This window comes from Cynocephalus volans, chromosome 8 (assembly GCF_027409185.1).
Source record: "Cynocephalus volans isolate mCynVol1 chromosome 8, mCynVol1.pri, whole genome shotgun sequence".
NCBI classification, from domain to species: domain Eukaryota; kingdom Metazoa; phylum Chordata; class Mammalia; order Dermoptera; family Cynocephalidae; genus Cynocephalus; species Cynocephalus volans.
The window spans coordinates 144,221,449-144,240,706 of NC_084467.1; the positions used below are offsets into that span (position 1 = coordinate 144,221,449).

Below are 19,258 nucleotides of genomic sequence, written 5' to 3' on the forward strand. Positions count from 1 at the left end.
CACGCCTGACACACAGCAGACATATTAGCATTAGCTGTTATTGCATGGAGCAAGTATGAAAAAAGCACATTTCAGAGTACTATTTATCTTAGCATCCCTTATTTTATAATAACTCTGCAAAAGCTACTTTGACTTGATTACTCAGAAAAATTAACCTTATAGAAAACCTTTGAAAAACGAACCACATAACATTAATTCATTTAGACTTATAAGAGAAGTTACAGGACGATGGTGTACTGCTTCTACCTTTGTCTCAATCAACCTACATTTTCCTTGGTTTCCTTTTATAGTCAATGGTATGGAACCTGTCTGCCTTAGTCAGCTCATGCTGCACACACTGGGTGGGTTAAACAACAGGCCCAGTTCTGGAGGCTGGAAGTCCAAGACCCTGGTGTTAGAATAGGCAGGTTCCTGGTGGGACTCTTCATGACTTGGATGGCTGCCTTCTTGCTGTGCTCTCACACAGGTGTCGGAGGGAACGAGCTCTCTGGCTCTTCCTAAAAGGGCACTAATCCCATCATGAGGACCCCACTCACAAGATCTCATCTAAAGCTAATTATCTCCTAAAGGTCCCACCTCCTGTTACTGTCCCACTGGGGGTTACAGCTCTGATATGTGAATTTGGGGGAGCAGGGGAGTACACAAACATTCAGTCTGTAATACTATACTTAAGAGAAAAATAAAAAAATTCAAACTGATGTGTAATGAATGATCCTATACAGCCAAGTATTTATAAACTAAAGGTTTAGAAATAAGAGAAAATGTATTATGGTAGTGATGCCTTTGAAAATTAAAATGCAACTTTTCTGGGCAAAAAAAAATCAATTTTTAAAAAAGTTATTTTTACAGTGTTTGAAGAGATAGAATTCAGAGATTCTTGTGGTATGGAAGGGCAAAGAAGTTATAACACCAGGGGAAAAAAAATCACGTTTTCCACTTTTATACATAAGAATGCTTAGAGTCATCTTAACAATTATGAATAGCTAGAAAGATATCCATAATAAAATTTCTGGTAGATTTAGCTTGTGCTGACCAAGCAAATTTGAGGCCTCTCCTGCTGCATGGTCAGTGACTTAACACAGATGCCTCAAGTGCCTCTCCAGCACCTTGGTGGCCAGCCTGCCTGCCTACTCCCTCCCCTCTCACTGTGCTCTTCCCTGCCTCCCTTCTGTAGCCCTTGCAAAAGTCCCCAGTCCCACTGCCTCTGCTAAGGCCATGTGCAAGAAAGTGTGTGGGTTGTGGATGGTGGGAATCTCCACTAGAATCTCTTCCGAATTTGTGGGGGCGGGGAGGAGACGTGTCCCAGGGATTCCAGGTGAAATGAAGAGCCAGTTGTTTTCACACCGAAACAATGTTTATCAAAGCAATTAATTTCTACAGAAATTCCAGCACCAAGGAGTAGGTTTACTGAAAAGCAAATGGAGCTTAAGTTCCATGACCTTCATTTACATGAACCTTCCAAAAGGGTTTTGTTCTTTTGCCTTTTTTATCTTGAAGGAGGCTCCCCAAAGTAAGTGCTTCAAGGCCTATAAAACCTAGATTGCAGTTGTTTAATCATGGGATTCTATCCGGAGAACCTCAGGATCACATAAAATGTTGCTTCCGAGGAATAGTTTCTACTTGGAAACACTACTCACTAAGAACGTACAATCTGTTCTTGGACTATTGTCTAGTCTCTAACCAGGTACTTAATAAAAGTTTGCTGATTGAATGATGATGAAATAAATGAAGGGAAAGTGGATGTACTTGAAACACTGAGTGCTTCTCTCTGGATGATGGAATTATGATGATTTTTATTTTCTTCATTCTTAGCTGAGTTTTTCAAATTTTGAAAATTTCCACAATGTACCTATAGTATCTTGAATAATTTAAAAATCAGCTTTGAAAGTTCATAGTATGGATGTTCTTTCATGTACACATGTATCAAGTGCTTGCTCTGTGGCCTTCTGTTAATTCTGAGGATACCAAGCCAAAGGAGACCCACATAGCCTCGCCCTCAAGAAATCCAACCACCGTTGGAGCCCTGAAGGGGTAGAATACAACACAGGTCAACAACAGAGCTCTAGTCAGGGTGGTCTGTGTAGGTAAGGGAAGGAGAGACGAGAGGGAAGAACAAAGCCTGCTGTCCTCAACAATCTTTTTATATGCACATAGATATGTACACACACATGCACTCATGCCTTAGTTATGAATTTATTTCATTCTTACCACAGGTTTCAGGCATGGCCTGAAAACCCCAGAGAAGGGTTCACTATCTTTTGACTACTACTTGAATAAATCTAGCAGCTGGGTCAGTACCTCTTCAACCCACCCCCCACCCCCCACTTTCAGAAGGAATGTAAAGAGAAAAAAGTCTAAAAATTGGGGTTTAAAAATATACTTAAAGTAATGGCTCCTATTTATTGAGTTCTTACCATGTGTCAGAAGATGCAAAGTGTTTTACATACATTTCCACCTCATTTTACTTTACTTTCACAACAAGCTTATGAGGTAGGAACTGTTATCATCAACCCCATTTCACAGATGAGGAAAGAAAGGCTAAAAGAAATGAAACAAGTCAGCGCTGATGGTAATAGGGACGGTGGCTGGTAATAGGCAGCGGCACCTGATTGAAATCCCAATTTGTCTACCCTCCCATTTTAACCATTCTCCAAGAATAATTCGGGTTTCAGAGAGAAAAATGAACTAGAATATGGATAATTAAAATAAATAGATTCCAAGGCGAGTTTCGTGAACAATGTGTTACTGGCCTTTTAAGACGAAAAAGATGTGGAAAAGGGAAAACCATTTTTCAAAACGGGTCGATTTCCTGGACACTGATGGGCGGTTACTAACTCATTTCATCAAAGTAAACTATGGATTTGCTTTTCAGTTAAGTGTCTCATCGCTGTCACAGCTGATTTTCGTGTTCCAACTTCATCTCGGCCGCATGCGGAAACGGTTCGGTGTGTGTGTAACCCGCGGGGCCCGGGGAGGGTCTTTCCCCCTATTGTCTTCCTGGGTGTCCTCACTTCGGGGACCTGCCATTCCTCGCGCGTCTAAGGCAATGAAGGGACAGCGAAGCGTGGGGAAGCCGCACAAAAGGCACCCAACGGCTATCAGTGCAGAGAGACCAGTGCAGGGCGCGCGTGAAACACCCAACATGCCCGGGAAGAGGAGAAAAATTTCCCAGAGGGTGGGACATGGGTTGACCTTCTGTAGAGTCCACAAAGAACAGGACGGCTGAAGTGCCGGGCGGCGACCTTTCCAGACCCCGCTTCCATCCCGGGCGCGCCCAGCAGGCGCGGCCTCAGCTTCGGTCCTAGAGGCCGGGACGAGGTGCGGAGGGCGCAGGGCGACCGCGCCGTGTCTTTCCTCCAGTGCCGCGTCCACCGAGTCGCCGAGGCTTCCTTCATTCATCCTGCAGGCGCCGCAGCTCCGGGGCAGGGTGGAGGCGGTTCCGTGGCGGGCCGGGGCCTGGCAGGGGAGGGGCGGCGCGGCGAGCGGAGGATGCCCGGCTTTCCCTCCATCGGCCTCCGGCAGGCACGGCCCCGTGGCTGGGCCCAGATCTCCCGCAGAGCTCCAGAGCAGCCCTGGTGCTCCCGCGCCGCCGCCTCAGACACCCACCGGGAAGGCCGAACGGGACACAGTCTTCCCGCCGGGGTCCCTCCCGCTAGCCAAGCGGCCGGAGCGCGCGCGCACACACACGCACATACACACGCTCGCGCGCAAAAGCACACACATACTCACACGCGCACACACACGCACGCGCACACACATACACACACGCGCACACACACGCGCGCGCGCACACGCACACCCTCCTTCCCTCCCTGCAGCCCCGGCTGCCCCCGAGCCCGCTCGCCCGGCCCTTCCTCCCCGGTGCGCGACGCCCCAGCGGCCTCTGCAGGCCCCTCCCCCGGGGAGGGGAGCGAGACGCGCGCGGGAGCCGGGCGCGGGGAGGGACTGGCGGTTGGGGAGTGTCTGGCTGCTCCCTCCCCTCGAGCCCCTCCCTCCGTCCCTGCCTCCCTCCTCCCGGTCCCCTCCCTCGCTCGCTCCCTGCCCACTCCCGCGGGGACGCTCCGTGGCGCGGCTTCTTCACACTTTAGTTGGGAGCCGCGCGCCGCGCTCAGTTACTGGAGAGCTGGCCGCGCGCCGCCGCCCCCCTCTCGCACGCACGCGGGCCCGGCCTCGGGGGGTTCGGCTTCTACTCCCAGCAGCAGGGAGGAGGGGGAGCCGCGGACACCCTGTGGGGAGGAGGAGGAGGAGGAGGAGGAGGGAGGAAGAGAAAAGCGAGGAGGAGAGGGCGGGGGGCGGGAGGCTCGCCACCTTCAGCCCCCCCGCGAGCGCCCAAGGTAAGCGCGAGCCGTCGCCTGCTCTGGGGCGGGGGGAGCTGGCGGCGCAGCCCCCCGGAGCCCGGCTCCCCGGCACCCCGGGCGGGCAGGGAGGGAGGCCTGCGGGGTGTCTGCCGCGCGGAAGGAATGGGAGCCGCGGTCGTGGCGCTGCGTGCGCGGGGCCCGGGCCGGGGCTGCCGCTGGTTTGGGGCTGGTGGGGCTGCTGCAAGGGACGGAAGCTGGGGTGGGGGTGCCGCAGGGGGCGCCCGCTTGCCAGGGTGAGGAAGGCTGGGATGCGGTTGGGGCTGCTGACGACTTTCGTCACATCGAGGCCTGGGTGGCTGGTGTGAGACACCCCTCCCTTCCCACCCGCACCCCCCGCCGCCCTCAGCCTTCCTGCTCCTCTCTAGCTTTGCATGTAGCCACTGTACTTTGCAAGCCGCAGCTTGAAAGAAAAAAGAAAATTGAGAATCCTTGGCTAAGTCTGCAGGTCCCTTCTCCCGCTCCGACTGATTGATGTGTTTGCGAGGGTGGTGTGATCTCCGGGATTTCTGAAGTTTTGACCTTTGGGGGTGGGTTGTTTCGGTGCGTCTGTTTGCCTTCCTCGGTGTATTTAATATTCGTGCCATGCAAGGCAGCCGGAGGTGCTTGGTTATTGTACACGGAACAGATTTCACTCCCCTCTGCAGGCAGTTCGTGAAGTGCTGCTGCCACAGCTGCCTCTGGTCTGCTGGTTAATGTCCTTCTGCTATCATCCACCCTGCCCCCTCCTACGGAGGGATTGTTTTTTTCCCCAGTTACTGTTTGTGTGAGAGAAATCCCTGGGCTTAAGGGCTCTCGTCACCCATTCATTCCTCTTCTAAAGCTTTGAATGGCTCAGACATGTTGGTAAAATTTGGGGTGGCTTTCTTTGCTCCCAGAGTTGCATGGCCAAGGATGAAAATGTACACACACAAACACGCATGAATCTTGAGAGATGGCAAGAGTTTGAGAGAGAAGTGATTGGTTTCCAAGAGGAAGTTAACGACCTATGAGATATCTTCCATCACATGCGGGTTAGGAAAACTGTTTTAAAATAGATAGTGCTTATGTGGTGTGTGGCTGGAAGACAGCCATAAGTTCAGTTATTGAAGCAACTCTGAAAGCGATACCTCCTGATCACCCAGGCCTCAGTAAGACACACACATACTCTGCCTCAGACGTTGAGAGGAGGCTGACACACCATAGATTCCATGTAGTACTTTTTTTTTTTAAGGCGACTGTACAGACTGTTTAGGGAAATGACAAGTTCATTACGCAGACACATGCAATGAACACCTCTCTATTCAAGGGAATGGGCCCACTTTTACCTAATGAGAATGACCTTTCGGTTTGGTAAAATTGAGATGTACCAGGATAGAAAAAAAGCATGGGCAGCGTGGGCCTGGGATACCTCAGCTCTGTTAGGGGGGAAGGTGATGTTTCTGAAAGGTTTTGTAAGTCCAAGATGCTGACTTTGGGGGTTTTCTCCCCTTTTTTATGCTTCTGGAGCTGGGTTGTAAGATCAGTAGAACATGTTCTGTGTTGGCTGTTTGGCAATGTAATTGGTCAGACATGGACATTAATTTGGACTTGATCACCTATTTTTGTTTTGCTGCTTATAAAACAGGAAGTGCCAGTGATAGGACAACTGTGAGTATTCATAGGCATTAAACCAATGCTAGGACTAGGACTTCACAGATCACAAATGCAGCATTGAAATATAATTTCCTTTAATGTTTCCTGCTGTGCAAACTGAGTCCAGAGAACAGCTCTGGAGGGCGACTAAGGAAAGCAACAAAGACAAACACACCCAGCCCTTGGACGGATGGATGCCTGAGAAGGGGCGGGGTGCTTCTGTTGTCTAGCATTATCTCAACTGGAGCATATTTCCCACGAAAAATGGCCTTGGGTGGCAGAGAGGTCTCACATCTTCCAATGTTAAATGTTTGTCCTAGAAGGACCCCAAGGTTGTAGCTTCCTTCTTCCCAGCTGATTCCGGTTCATTCTGAGTCGAGAGAACTGATGATATGTTTTCTTGGCTAGTAATATATACCTCCCTTGCCCATCTCACTTTATCGTTTAACATGGAGTTCTGAAAATTGATAGGCCACTGTTTGAAGTGGTTTGAGCTTCTTAAAGAATGACATAGTACACATCAGGAGCTTGCCCATTAATTGGTACTATTTGCTGTCACTGATTCAAAAGCCCTACCAGGAGGAAGATGGTTTGCACCGTTATGAGTATCATTTCCAGGTTGATGGTGCCTCTGCACTGTGTTGGATTTGTGACCAGGCAAGCTTTGAATGTTACATCCCAAGTGGCTTGCTCCAGGCACTCAGTGGCTCCCTTCTTCTGGATATTTTTTGTCAGAGAGGGAGACACCAAAGGCTGGGGGAGGGAGTGTCAAGGCATTAAACCAGTGCTGGGACTAGCATCGCCCTTAGGGCAGGAGACTATTCACAGAGGGTCCTACGTGTGATAAGCATTACCAGCTTCATTTTGAACTTCTCAGTGCAACTTGCAGCCATGTGAGGCACCTTTTGAGGCTCACACATTTAAGTACACAGGTCGTGGAGTTCTGCATCCTTTGAAGTTTCCTTCTCGTTCTACTTGTAGAAGGAGAATGCCAGTTAATAGAGAAATTGGTCAAACCTCATTGTCTTATGACCTTTCTCTAGCTTATTAGAACCAGACATAAGGTGGGGCGGGGAGGACTTTGCTTTGTGTGTCATGTACGTGTTTTCCCTGCTGCTGTTTTACCCACATCTCAGAGTGTTGGCATCACTGGTTTAAGTGGCTTAAACTGTTTAATTCTGGACCTCCTCATGGGTCTGATGAAATCCAAACTCATCCGAGAGTTGTTAGGGTTGGGTATGTACACGTGAATGGACTGCAGCGCTCCAGCAAGCCCTCTGAGTAGCACCTTCCTGATTTTCTATCAGAAGTGAAGACATGGCAGATCTGATCTCATAATGCACATTTATGTGAAAGTAGTTTATTTATAAGTTGATTTGTCTCCAAATTTTCAGGAACATATTGACTTTGTAAATCAACTTATACATGTCTAGTAGATAGGAACTCGCTCAGATATTGAATGGATCAGTCTTAGTTTCATGAAAATATACATCTCTTTAAAAATACTGTTTTGGAAATGGGTGTAGTAAAGCCCCCTCCCAAGATGAAGGGAGGGAAACATGAAATAATACAGGGGTGAGGACCTAGCACAGTGTTCATGGTGGGAATTCAGGTGTTTCACTGACCTTTTTTTTCTTTTGCAACTTTACTTTGTAAAGATACTTTCATTAATATGTTTTTAGCAAACAAGTGCATTTTTGGCCATTTCATGGTCCTTCTTTGAGCTTCGATTTTAGAAGTTCCGTAGCATGGGAAAAGTAAAAGTTATGCTTAATTAGGTTCTTGATAAAACATGAGAAATAGATTGTAATAGAATGCTAGAGATACTGCTTAGAAAACTGTGAAAACAGGAATAGGGCTTGTGTGCAGAAAGAATTGAGACAATGAAACTGTATTTTGAAAAATGGTGACAGTTTTGCTTCCAGAGATCATAATTCAAGAGCTTATCTGAAGTGGCATGTAAATTATACATATACATATTTTTAAAGTAGGCAGTTGTTTAGCTTGACTGTCTCAGTTCTGAAGTTTAATTTTATGAGTTACAGTTGAAACAAGAAACAACATGACATGCTGTGGTTATGCAATTATGACAGGAGTGGTTGGATGTAAACTGGGCTAGGATAAACATAGAAATGCACACACAACAGCCTCTGCAGTCACCAGGTATTAAGTTCCTTTATACGTTTTTGTTAAATATGTTGCTAGAAAATGTATTTCCTAGGATGTAGGCTAGTCACGTAATATAAAGATTGCTTCCCCCTACACTGGTGAAAGGAGATGCAGCTTCCCCAATCTGGAAGGGAAACTGAGAATATTAATTGGCCAAGCTGCTGGAAGGCGGGGCTGATCTGCTCATCTCAGCCACCCCCATAGCAGCCAGCATTGCACTTGGAAGTCACTGCGAGTGATTGAATTGAATGGAATTAACCTAATTGGTTACGATCTGTAATGTGTCAAAACCTCGGAGAAATACATTAGACGCAGACTTAAGTTTTAATAAATCTGTACATTATTAACAGCTCTGTACTGTGCAGGGAGGATTTTTAAATGTTGAAACATATTTGACAGGAAAGTGAACATTCCAAGCATGATGGCCTCTCAAATGACTGGAATTTCTAGTTAGGGGCGTCTTGATTTGGAATATATATAATTTCTATATTTGACAGCTGTTTCTTCCCTCCTGGTTAAAGCTGTGGTTATCATCTTATTTATCTGAGGGGCTCAGTGAATAACAGTGCTCATGTTTATAGCGTGCCTTCGAGGTTTCAAAGTCCTTTCATGCACCCTGTCTCATTTGGCATTTGGCTGCAGCCATAGCAATCAGAGTTTTCCATGCTGGGATCTCTCTGAGAATGTGCCTGGATCAAGGAGTGGTGGAGCAGTCCTGGGGAAGCTCAAGTAGCTCCATCTCTTGATTTATAAGACTGGCTGCTACTCCCTCCAAAATAGCTTAAAAAGGGGAAAGTTGAGACCTAGTTGGTGCACTGAGCTCACTCAGGCTTAGCACCCTGTGGCCCTCCCCTAAATCTGTTCTCTGTTTTGGGCTGCCTTTTACCTCTGACTTCTCCTTTGCCAAATATCTCTTTCACCTTCCTGTCCCTTCTGAAGCTTTTTTATGTTTTTCTGTCTCATTGATTTTCTTTCATAGACACTCCTGCTACTTATCCCCCCACCTTACTTTTGCCTGCAAGACTTCAGTTTTTTGTGTCCGAATGAGCTTTTCAAGCATTTTTTTTTTTTTTTTTTTTTTTTGTGACCGGTAAGGGGAACGTAACCCTCAGCTTGGTGTCATCTGCACCGCACTCAGCCGGTGAGCGCACCGGCCATCCCTATATAGGATCTGAACCCACGGCCTCGGGCGCTGCCAGCGCCGCACTCTCCACAGTGAGCCACAGCCCGGCCCTCAAGCATTTTAACCATATCTCCAGATCCACTATCTCTCCCACCTGTCTGCCCAACAGTAAACTTCCTGCTTCCAGCCCAGCTTCTCCCTCTGCCCTCAGGGCCCCTTCCGCTGTCCTACTTCGCCCCATACCTGCTCGCTTATTTCTCCCACCCCCTTCTCTCCATCAGGCCTTTAGATCTTCCAGCACATGCCTGCCTCTGCCTGTTTCACTGGCTCCCGCCATCTCAGCAGATGTGTTAATAGCGTTCATGAACTGGCATCCACATACTTTATACCACACTTTCTACATTTATACGTGTAGAAAAATGGAATTAGAGCACCCCCAAGCTTAAGGATCTTTCTTCCTTTGTTTTTCACTTGGTTTTCACTATGTCAAATTGTTCACTTTTGAAGGCTCTTAAGCCATTTAACAATAGCTGAAGTACTGTGCTTCTTCACTTAGCAACTACATCTCCCACTGGGTAACAGATAAAGGAGATATCTTGATGATTATTGTTACTTTTAAAGATTTGGACAACAAATCTTGCAAAGCATTTCAGAGATTTTCATAATAGCACCATTGAAAGGCTTTTTTATCCCCAGACTCTACTTGCTAATCACAGAAGGAGAATGCTTTGTTTAATTTCATCTTCATTACCTTTTTTTCCTCCTTTGGTGAAATAAATGTTGGTTTATTAAATATTACTGTAACTTGAACCAACTTTTTTTCTCATTTGTTGTGGTTTTACTGCTCTCCATGAAAATTTTATAAGCTCACGGGACACATTTATGCCTGGCAAAGATCCTTTAGCTAAGATATACCACTATGGGTCTCCCCTATAAGTTTATAGCATGTGTTGGCCCTATCAGTAGGGTTAGTGAGAAAAAAAAAAGTAGTAAAACGAGGACGAGCACTAGAAAAACATATCCCGTTGACTCATTACATACAAATTTGGATTGGTCTTTTCAGAAAACTGTACTTCAAAAGTAGATCCAACACTAGTGATGCAATATCCTGAGTGCTTTAGGGCTTTTGGAAGAACGTGCTTTAAAGCAGAGCAGGGAGATGATGGTTCTTAAGTATGAATTCCCTTTCTTTGATGAATCTCTACTTTATTTGAGTGGGGTGCATACTGCAGTAGTTTCAGGTCATTGCTAAACCATGTGTGAGGACATATTCCACTTCACTTGATGACTTCGCTGGGTAGGAAAAGGAGAACGAGAAGTTGATAGTTTTCACTTGAGTGTGGGGGTGTTTCTCATGCCCATTATCACAGGTATAAGTGGTAAGTGAAGCACTCTTGACACCCCAGGAGATGCATCATATATCACAGCCACTCCTAACAGCTTCTCCCTGAATCTCAAAGTCAACAGGAAGATCTTCAATGGTTGTTTTCAGTGTAATGTTCCCCCGGTATTAACACTAGGATTTCTTTCATGAGAAGATGGAAAAGCCAGGTGTAGAGTAAGGAGATGCTGCAGGCCACCGGGCTATGATTTGTAGAGAACGTCTCAAAGACACAGTTAATACATGCCAAGGGGTGACTTCAGCAGTTCCTTCTGAAAGTTCTGCCAGAAGCAATTTTCCTAAGATAATTTTTTAACAGTTCTTGTAATGAAAAGGCTATACAGGAATAAGCAACATATATGTCTCAGGCAGTTACTGTTTTGGTAAAGGAAGTGAGGATCCAGGAACCTCTCTGAGTTGTTTAGTATTTGCCAAAAATTCAGATGTTCTGGTTTCTGTGCCAGGAATCCATGACAGTGTAGATACAAACACCCACCCCTGCTTTGCCTTGGGACATCCTCCATTCTGCTGTTTCTCTAGAAATCCAGGCCATTTTTCAAGTTTCAATTCAAATCTCACCTCCTCAAAGGAGCATTTTTTTGACCATAAAAAGAGTCGTTGCTCCCTTACCTTCCATGAGCTCCTGTAACACTCATTTTAGGTTTATTTTATTTCATTATTAGTTTTGATTTTCATTTATGTACTTTTCCCCCCAGCCAAATGTAAGCTCTTCTGCCACATCCACTGGGCCTTAGCAGTAGATTGTACTGAATAAGTAGCTAGTGGTTGATTGATAGCTGGTCATGGATCTGAGGCTTGAAATTTCTCTCTATGAAGAACTTTCTCCCTTTTAAAATTCTCTTCAGCAAAATTAGGAAATTTGGTTAAAGAGAGTTTTAAAAGGGAGCAAGGAATGAGAAAAGATAATGGAAAATTTTAAATTCCTTCATTGGCCAAGGTTAAGGCATCTAATATTTCTTATTCACTCAGATAATTTATTAAACAAACATTTACTTTTGTTGATGACACTTTGTGTCATCTTATTGCCTGGCACTGGAAGGATGCCAGAGATATAGAGATAAAAAGGCCTGGCCCTACTTTTGCGGAGTTCTCAGACCATCAGGGAAATTAACATGTGAACACATGATATGTGGTGAATAGGCAAAGGTGCTTTGGAAGTGAAGACAGGAAAACGCCCAACTCTGTCTAAAAGTAGTGGGACAGTGCATCCTGGTTTCCCTGGGACAGTCCTCATTTATTCCCACTGTCCAACATAGTTAATAATAGCATCCCTTTTACTCTCAAAAAGGTCCCAGTTCAGACAATAAATAATATAGTTCCCCAACACTGAGAAGTCATAGAAGGCATCACAGAGTGGGAAGTATGTGGACTGACACTTGAAGGCTACACGGGAGTCCTCTAGGGCACTGCTTACATTTCCAAAAATGTTAGAGGACTAACACTGGTTCACTCACTTTTCATTCTTCTCATTTCACTGTGGACTCATAGACCAGTTCACAGACTGGCATTTGGAAATAAAGGGGATTGGGGCAGATGGAAGATGAATAGGATGTTTCAGGCAGAAGACACACAATGATGTGGAGCCACATGGATGTGGATCAGTGTGGCTGGACTCTCCACATGGGATGGAGAGTGATGGGAGGTGAGGCTGACAAACTATGCAGAGTCTTACAGGTTGTGCTAAAGAGTTTGGATTTATTACCCAAAATATGAGCATTGAGAGGCATTGAAAAACTGTAAAGATGGAAGAGTTGTAATTTGCATGATAATTTGTTCTTTAATGAGTGGGTAAGAGACTGGAGAGGGCCAGAGACGTGTCCCAGCAAGTGAACTCTAGTACCGACTTGACAGGAGTTGCTGAGAGCTGAAAATGGAAAAAGGAACAGACAGAAGGATTTAGGAAGCAGAATTGGTAGGACTCAGTGACAAATTTGGCGTACAGAGTGATGAAGGGGTAAAGAAAATTGCAAAATTTCTGAATGGATCATACTCACTGAGATGGAGAATCCAGGAGGAAGGATAATTAACTCAGTTTGAAGTATGTTAAGTTTTAGGTGCAATATGCTTAGATGGAAATATTTAATAGGTCACTGGAATTCTAGTTTGGAATTCAGTAGAGAGGTTTGGTGTAGAATTATGATCTCGGCTCAGTCCTTGTTTTCTCTGGGAATCATTTCCTGATTTCCATAATGAGGTCAAATCCCTGTATTCTGCCCTCTTAGTGTACCAAGCACCTCCTCACCTACATGCACTTCCCAATATTATAATTGCACATTCATTTTTGTGATTCTGTGGTTAACAATAATACCAACCCCTGCCCAACTGTAAAGTCCATGAGAAGACTATATCTATATTTAATCCCTTGTATCAAAAGGACACCTACCGCACAACAGGGGTCCAGCACATATTGGTTGAATGGATGAATGAATGAATGAAAGAGGGTTTTTGTAAATTAGGTAGTTGAAACTACAATAGTTTGGCATGAGATTGCCCGAGGAAAGTATGAGAAGAAAAAACTGAACAGTGAGTTCTGGGGAACTCTATTTTGTGAGAGGTGTGATGGAAACGGATGGTGAAGGAGACTGAAAAGCACAAAGTCTCTAAGAGGCAGGAGAGCCAGGCAAGCATGGTGTCTGCCAGAGGGGAAGGAGGGAGGATCAAGCAGTGGCACGTGGTCAGAATTGTTGCATGAAGAAGTCAAATAATACTGCAGGGGTCTTCTCAGGATTTGCAATGACTCTTTATTAAATAGAGGTGGAAATATTTTCCATATGGGAGGATATCAAGGTGTTTCCTCACTGCTAAAAAACTCTGTATGGCTATGTAACATGTAATCTTATATTAACTTATGCTGCATGCAACATTTGATATTTTATCATTTTGCTGGTGTCGTAGGTTTGGAATCTCAGTTTAGCCTTTTATAATTTATGTCAGCACCTGAGGTAGTAAAAATTCGGAGCCATGTTTGGAGAGGATGATGAAACAGTACAGTGTTTAATCATTGTGAATTTATGAGTGTGCATACTGATTTATAAGGGGATAAAGTACACGGGTATTTACATTCCACCAGGTGAATAGCCATCTACACAAATGACACATTACGTTACAACATTGTAACAAAGAATAGCTAATTGTCTGATTCCAGAAGTGAAGACTGAGAAGCAATGTCACTAAAGGTTTGTAGTATAAGTAGGGAGGCATATTGCAGAGTATGATTTTTACTTGTTCTCAGTCTCCACTGAGAGGTAGAAGTGGGGGAGGCATCATAATGTAGTGGGAAGAACGTGGGCTTTGGATTCAACAGATTCTATACCAGTTCCACCACCTCTTAACTGTAGATTCATGATCTTGAATAACAATGGCAGTAGTTGACAATAGTAATAATAAAATCTAACATGTATTGAGTGCTTACTCTGTGCCCAGGTACTGTGGTGAGTATATTGCTTGCATTATTTTCTTTAATGTTTGCACAACTCTATGAGGAACCTACTACTATTACCTTTACTTTATAGGTAAGGAAGAACTGAGGCTTAGCATGTTTAGGACCTTGACCAAGATCTTGTAGCTAATGAATGGTGGTGCTAAGACTGAAATTCAGTTTTCTGACCTAAAGTTAGACTTTTAATCATCAACTCCTGGACAGTTCCATTTTCTCAAAACTGCTTCCCCCACAACACACATACAAGAGGACTTCAAAAAGTTTATGGAAAAATGGAATTTAAAGATAAAAATAAAGATAAAAACTTTATTTCATAACATAAGCTCTGTCAAGTTCAAGGTACTTTTGTAACTGATGATACCACCCATTTAGTTCATCCTTAAACTAAGGTCTTGGGAATTTAACCATGTCAATGCAGTCTTCTTTACATTATTAACTGAAGGAAAATAGGTGCCCTTTAAAGATTTTTTTAAAGATATGAAACAGAAAGAAATCAGAAGGAGTCAAGTCAGGACTGTAAAGTGAATGCCTGGTGATTTTCCCTTGAAACTCTTGCAAATTTCCCTTGTTTGATGAGCAAGAGTATTGTCATGGTGGAGAAGGACTCTCTGGTGGAGAAGGACTCTCTGGTGTAGCTTTCTTGGCTGTTTTTCTGATGAAGTTATGGCTAACTTTCTCACAACAGTCATAATAAGCAGATGTTATTGTTCTTGGCCCTCCAAAAGGCAACAAGCAAAATGCCTTGAGCATCCCAAAAAACTGTTTCCATGACCTTTGCTCTTACCAGTCTGCTTTTGCTTTGACTGACCACTTCTACCTCTTGATAACCATGGCTTTGATTGTGCTTTGTCTTCAGGATTGTACTGGTAAAGCCATGTTTCATCTCCTGTTACAATTTTTCAAAGAAATACTTAAGGATTTTGATCCTACTTGTTTAAAATTTCCATTGAAAACTTTTCTCTTGTCTGCAGCTGATCTGGGTGCAACAGTTTTGGCACCCATGGAGCAGAAAGTCTGCTCAACTTTAATCTTTCAGTCAGAATTGTGTAAGCTGAACCAATTGAGATGTCTATGGTGTTGGCTACTATTTCTGCTTTTAATCATTGGTCCTCTTCAATTAGGGCATGAACAGGGTTAATTTTTTCCTTGTAAATTGATGTGGATGGTTTGCTGCTGTGGGCTTCATCTTCAACATTGTCTTGTCCCTGCTTAAAATGAGTTATTCATTTGTGAACTGCTGATTTTCTTGGGGCATTGTCCCCATAAACATTTTGAAAAGCATTAATGATTTCACTGTTCTTCCACCCAAGTTTCACTATAAATTTAATGTTTGTTCTTGCTTCAATTTTAGCAGAATTCATGTTGCTCTGACAGGGGCTTTTTTCAAACTGGTGTCTTATCCTTCTTAGTGCTTCAAACGAGATCCTGTTCAGACACGTTGTAACAAGTTAGTATGAGTTTATTTTGGTGCAAAAAGATTTTGCAATCCATGCATAGTTTTTTTGTAATATGCATTTTCTTTGAACTTTTTGAAGACCTCTGCTTTCTCATTTACTTGTTCTTTTTTAAGCAAATCACAGACATTGTATTACCTTGTCTAAAAGATAAGGACTTTTTTTCCCCTTTTAACATAACTATAGTGTTATCATGCCTAAATATTTTAAAGAATAATTCTTTAATATCAAAAACATGAAAGTAATTAAAAGTCAGAAAGCAAATTTCCTTGATTGTCTCATAATTTCTTTTAAAATGATGAATTTGTTATATTGAGAATCCAAAATTTGTTATATTTTTGCATTTAACATATCTGAGAGATGCCTCTGTCTTTACTTATAGGCTTCCTTTCCTCATTTTTCCTCTTTTTTTCTTCCCTAGCAATTTATTAGCTGAAGAAATGGATTTGTCCTATAGGATTCCGTGCATTCTGTAGTTTGCTGATTGCATCTTCATTCTTGGTGTTCATCATCACTATATTCCTCTGTTCCTGTATTTCTTGTGAACTGGTAGTTTGAGCTAGATTGGGAGCTTGATCAGATATTTGGCAAGAGTACATTGTAGGAAGCGTTTCATACTTCCTATTATATCTCATCGGGAGGCATACTTTCTTGTGTCTTCCTTTGTGAAGTTAAGACTGATCAGTGGATTTAGGTGTTGTCAGTCTGATCTGTCCATTATAACGTTTCCCCATGCTCTTCAAAAACCATTCATGGTCACTATCATTTCAGTAAGGGTTGTAAAATAGTGATATTCTGTTATCCCTCCACAGCAACTATTTGGCTACCTTGAGGTATAGTTTATGTAGGAAAATTAAGCTTGGTTTTCTTCCCTCTATTTTACCCAATGTTCAAAATAATGGGTTGATTTTCTAGTATCCTCCGAAGGAGACCAATAAGGTTTGTTATTTTAATATCATTATGAACCCATGGATTTCAACACAATTTATGTGTACAGTCCCTTGGAGTTATTTATTTTGAAGCTCAAATTATCTTTGGCCTGTGGGAGTCTTTTTAAATTGGCTTCTGAATTCTTCTGATGAGACTATAGTAGTCTTTGATAACTTGATTACTTTCTGTTTTAACAGGATATTTCAGACATTATCTTATACTTTTCCTGCTCTAGATCTTTTTAGTGGTAAACGGTATACAGAGGTCACAGTCGAGGTGTTAGGGGTTCTCATTGCCTCTGGGCGGGTCATTATTTATAAGCCTTTTCACTGGACCAAGTTAAGAAAATATATATGGGAGCACTCATATATATTTCATAATAATATCTTGTAAAGTTCATGGAAAAATAGAATTAAAAGACAATACAAATTTCTTAATGAACTTTTTGAAGACCCCCTCATGTATGCATATCTATCTCCTACTGAGATATGAATATATCTACTAAAATATGAATATATACTTATGTATGTGTATGTGTATGTTTTTTGTATGCATATGTATGACGTATGCATAAATGTATATACACATGTGTACATATTTACATTTTATTTCTGTTAATGTAAGCCAATATCTTTATTTCTTTCCCCTCAGAGAAAAGGTTGCATACTGTAGTTCTGTAACTTGCTTTTTGCACTTAACAGTATATATCATAGATTACTCTGGAGCCATATGTAGAGATTTCTCATTGTGTTTTACAACTGCAGAAACTCTATTGTGTCAGTATACCAAATTTATCATATATCATTTGGATATATGGTGGTTTGCATTCTTTCACTCTTACATTGTAGTGGGGAGTGGTTTACTTTCATTGATGGGGCTTTATTTGCAAATCAGATATAAAGCCTGAATGGAAACATTATTTTTCATTAACTAGGTGGATGGCTTAAAGAACAGTACAGCAATGAGCAACCTTGTGAATATTTATGTTCATATTCTTGCCAGTTTATCTTTAAGATAGATTTCTAGAAGTAAGATCACTAGGACAAAGGAGAAAAGACATTTGTGGCTTTGCTAGATATTACCGAATTTCCTTCTGTGGGTGCCATATTATTTTGCATTCATACCAGCCAAGTGTGAGAGTGCCTCTTACCCCACAGCCTCACCTCTAGATATGTTGTAAAACCTTTGGGTCTTTGTCGTCTAAATGGTGAGAAAAGATACACTAGTGTAATTTTAATTTGTATCTCTCTTATCATGAGCTAGCTTGAGTTCTTTTTTATATGTTTAGGGATCATTTTCATTTCTTTTTCAATGAACTGTCTCGTTATTTATTTTTTTGCCCATATTTATAGGGTTGGGGGTCTTTTTTACCTTTATTTTATATTAGGGACTTTTTTCTCAGTTTATCATTTGTTGTTTTTCTCTAATTATGATGTTTTTATGTAAATTATTTTTCTTTGATGTAGTCCGTTTTATCTGTCTTTATTACATCTTGGTTTTGAGTCGTTGTTTGAAAAGGTTGTAGAGCAACACTGTCCAATAAAAATAAACATAATACAAATTACACGTGTAAATTTTTTGTAGCTACATCCCCAAAAGCAAAATAAACAGGTGAAATTAATTTTAATATATTTTATTTAACCCAATGTATCAAAAATATTATTTCAATAAGTAGTCAGTATTTAAAAATATTAGTGTGATTTTTACATTCTTTTTTCATGCTAAGTTTTCAATAACTGATGTGTATTTTTTTACTTTTAGCACATCTCAATTTGGTCACTAAATTTTCATTGCAAATACTGGATCTGTATTAGATTTCATAAAATTTACAGTTGAAAAAAGTAAATTCACAGAACCAGGTTAAAATTTTCCAGTAACTGAATTTAGTATCAGTTTTCCAATTTTAATTTCAATTAATTAAAATTAAATAAAACTGAAAATTCAGTTTTTTAGTCACACTAGGTATAGTTCAAGTTCCCTGCAGCCACATGTAGATAATGGTTACCATTCTGAACAGCACAGTTATAAAATCATCCATATTTTCTTTTAAACTTGAGTGGTTTTATCATTAACACTTTAAATCTGCCAATTTATTTTGATGTATGATATGGGGAACGGATCCTACTTTCTTTTTTTCCACATAGCTATCTGATATCTTTCCCCCTGATTTGAGATATGCCCCTCTTACATAATTAATTTGCAGAAGTAATTGGCTGTATTTCTGCATTTTCTATTCTCTTTTATTGGTCTATCCCTTCATGCTGTGGTACCCTACTGTTTTAATCATAGAAGCTGTATAATATGTTTTAATATTAAAACCATGGTGAGATCCCGTTTTATGTCTACTAGATTGGCACATGTCTGTCAATATCAAGTGTTTGGCAAGTACATGAAGCAAAGGGAATGAATATGCTTGCAATGCTGGTGAGAGTATAAATTGGTACAGTGATTTTGGAAGGAAGTTTGAAATACCTTGTGGCCCTGATCCCCTTAGCCTTCAGGGTAGCAGAGCAAGTTAGTAGAGCAGGTAGGTAGCAAGCCTGGAGTGGGAGCAGTTTTGTGTAATAACTTCAGATTCCATACCTAATTACCATTTTCTATATAAGCTGGGTTGTGAAAAAGGCTCATAAACACTGCCTTAGAGAAACTCTTAAGACATGTGCAAGAAAGTGCAAAACAATGCTGTTCATAATAGCAAAAGACTGCAAATAGCCGATATGCCTATCAGCAGTTGAGGGTACTTCAAAAAGTTTGTGGAAAAATAGAATTAAA

At 42.2% G+C, this 19,258-nt stretch overlaps 1 protein-coding gene across 2 annotated transcripts in view; it reads left to right on the forward strand.

Moving 5' to 3' along the window:
* Positions 1-4,019: 4,019 nt before the first annotated feature.
* The window catches only part of C8H1orf21 (chromosome 8 C1orf21 homolog), a 223,953-nt gene continuing 208,714 nt past the window's right edge, over positions 4,020-19,258 (forward strand). For both annotated transcript variants that reach the window (XM_063104089.1, XM_063104090.1), the window contains exon 1: positions 4,020-4,334. The gene's annotated coding sequence lies outside the window, so the exon portion shown is untranslated. The remainder of the gene's footprint in view (positions 4,335-19,258) is intronic.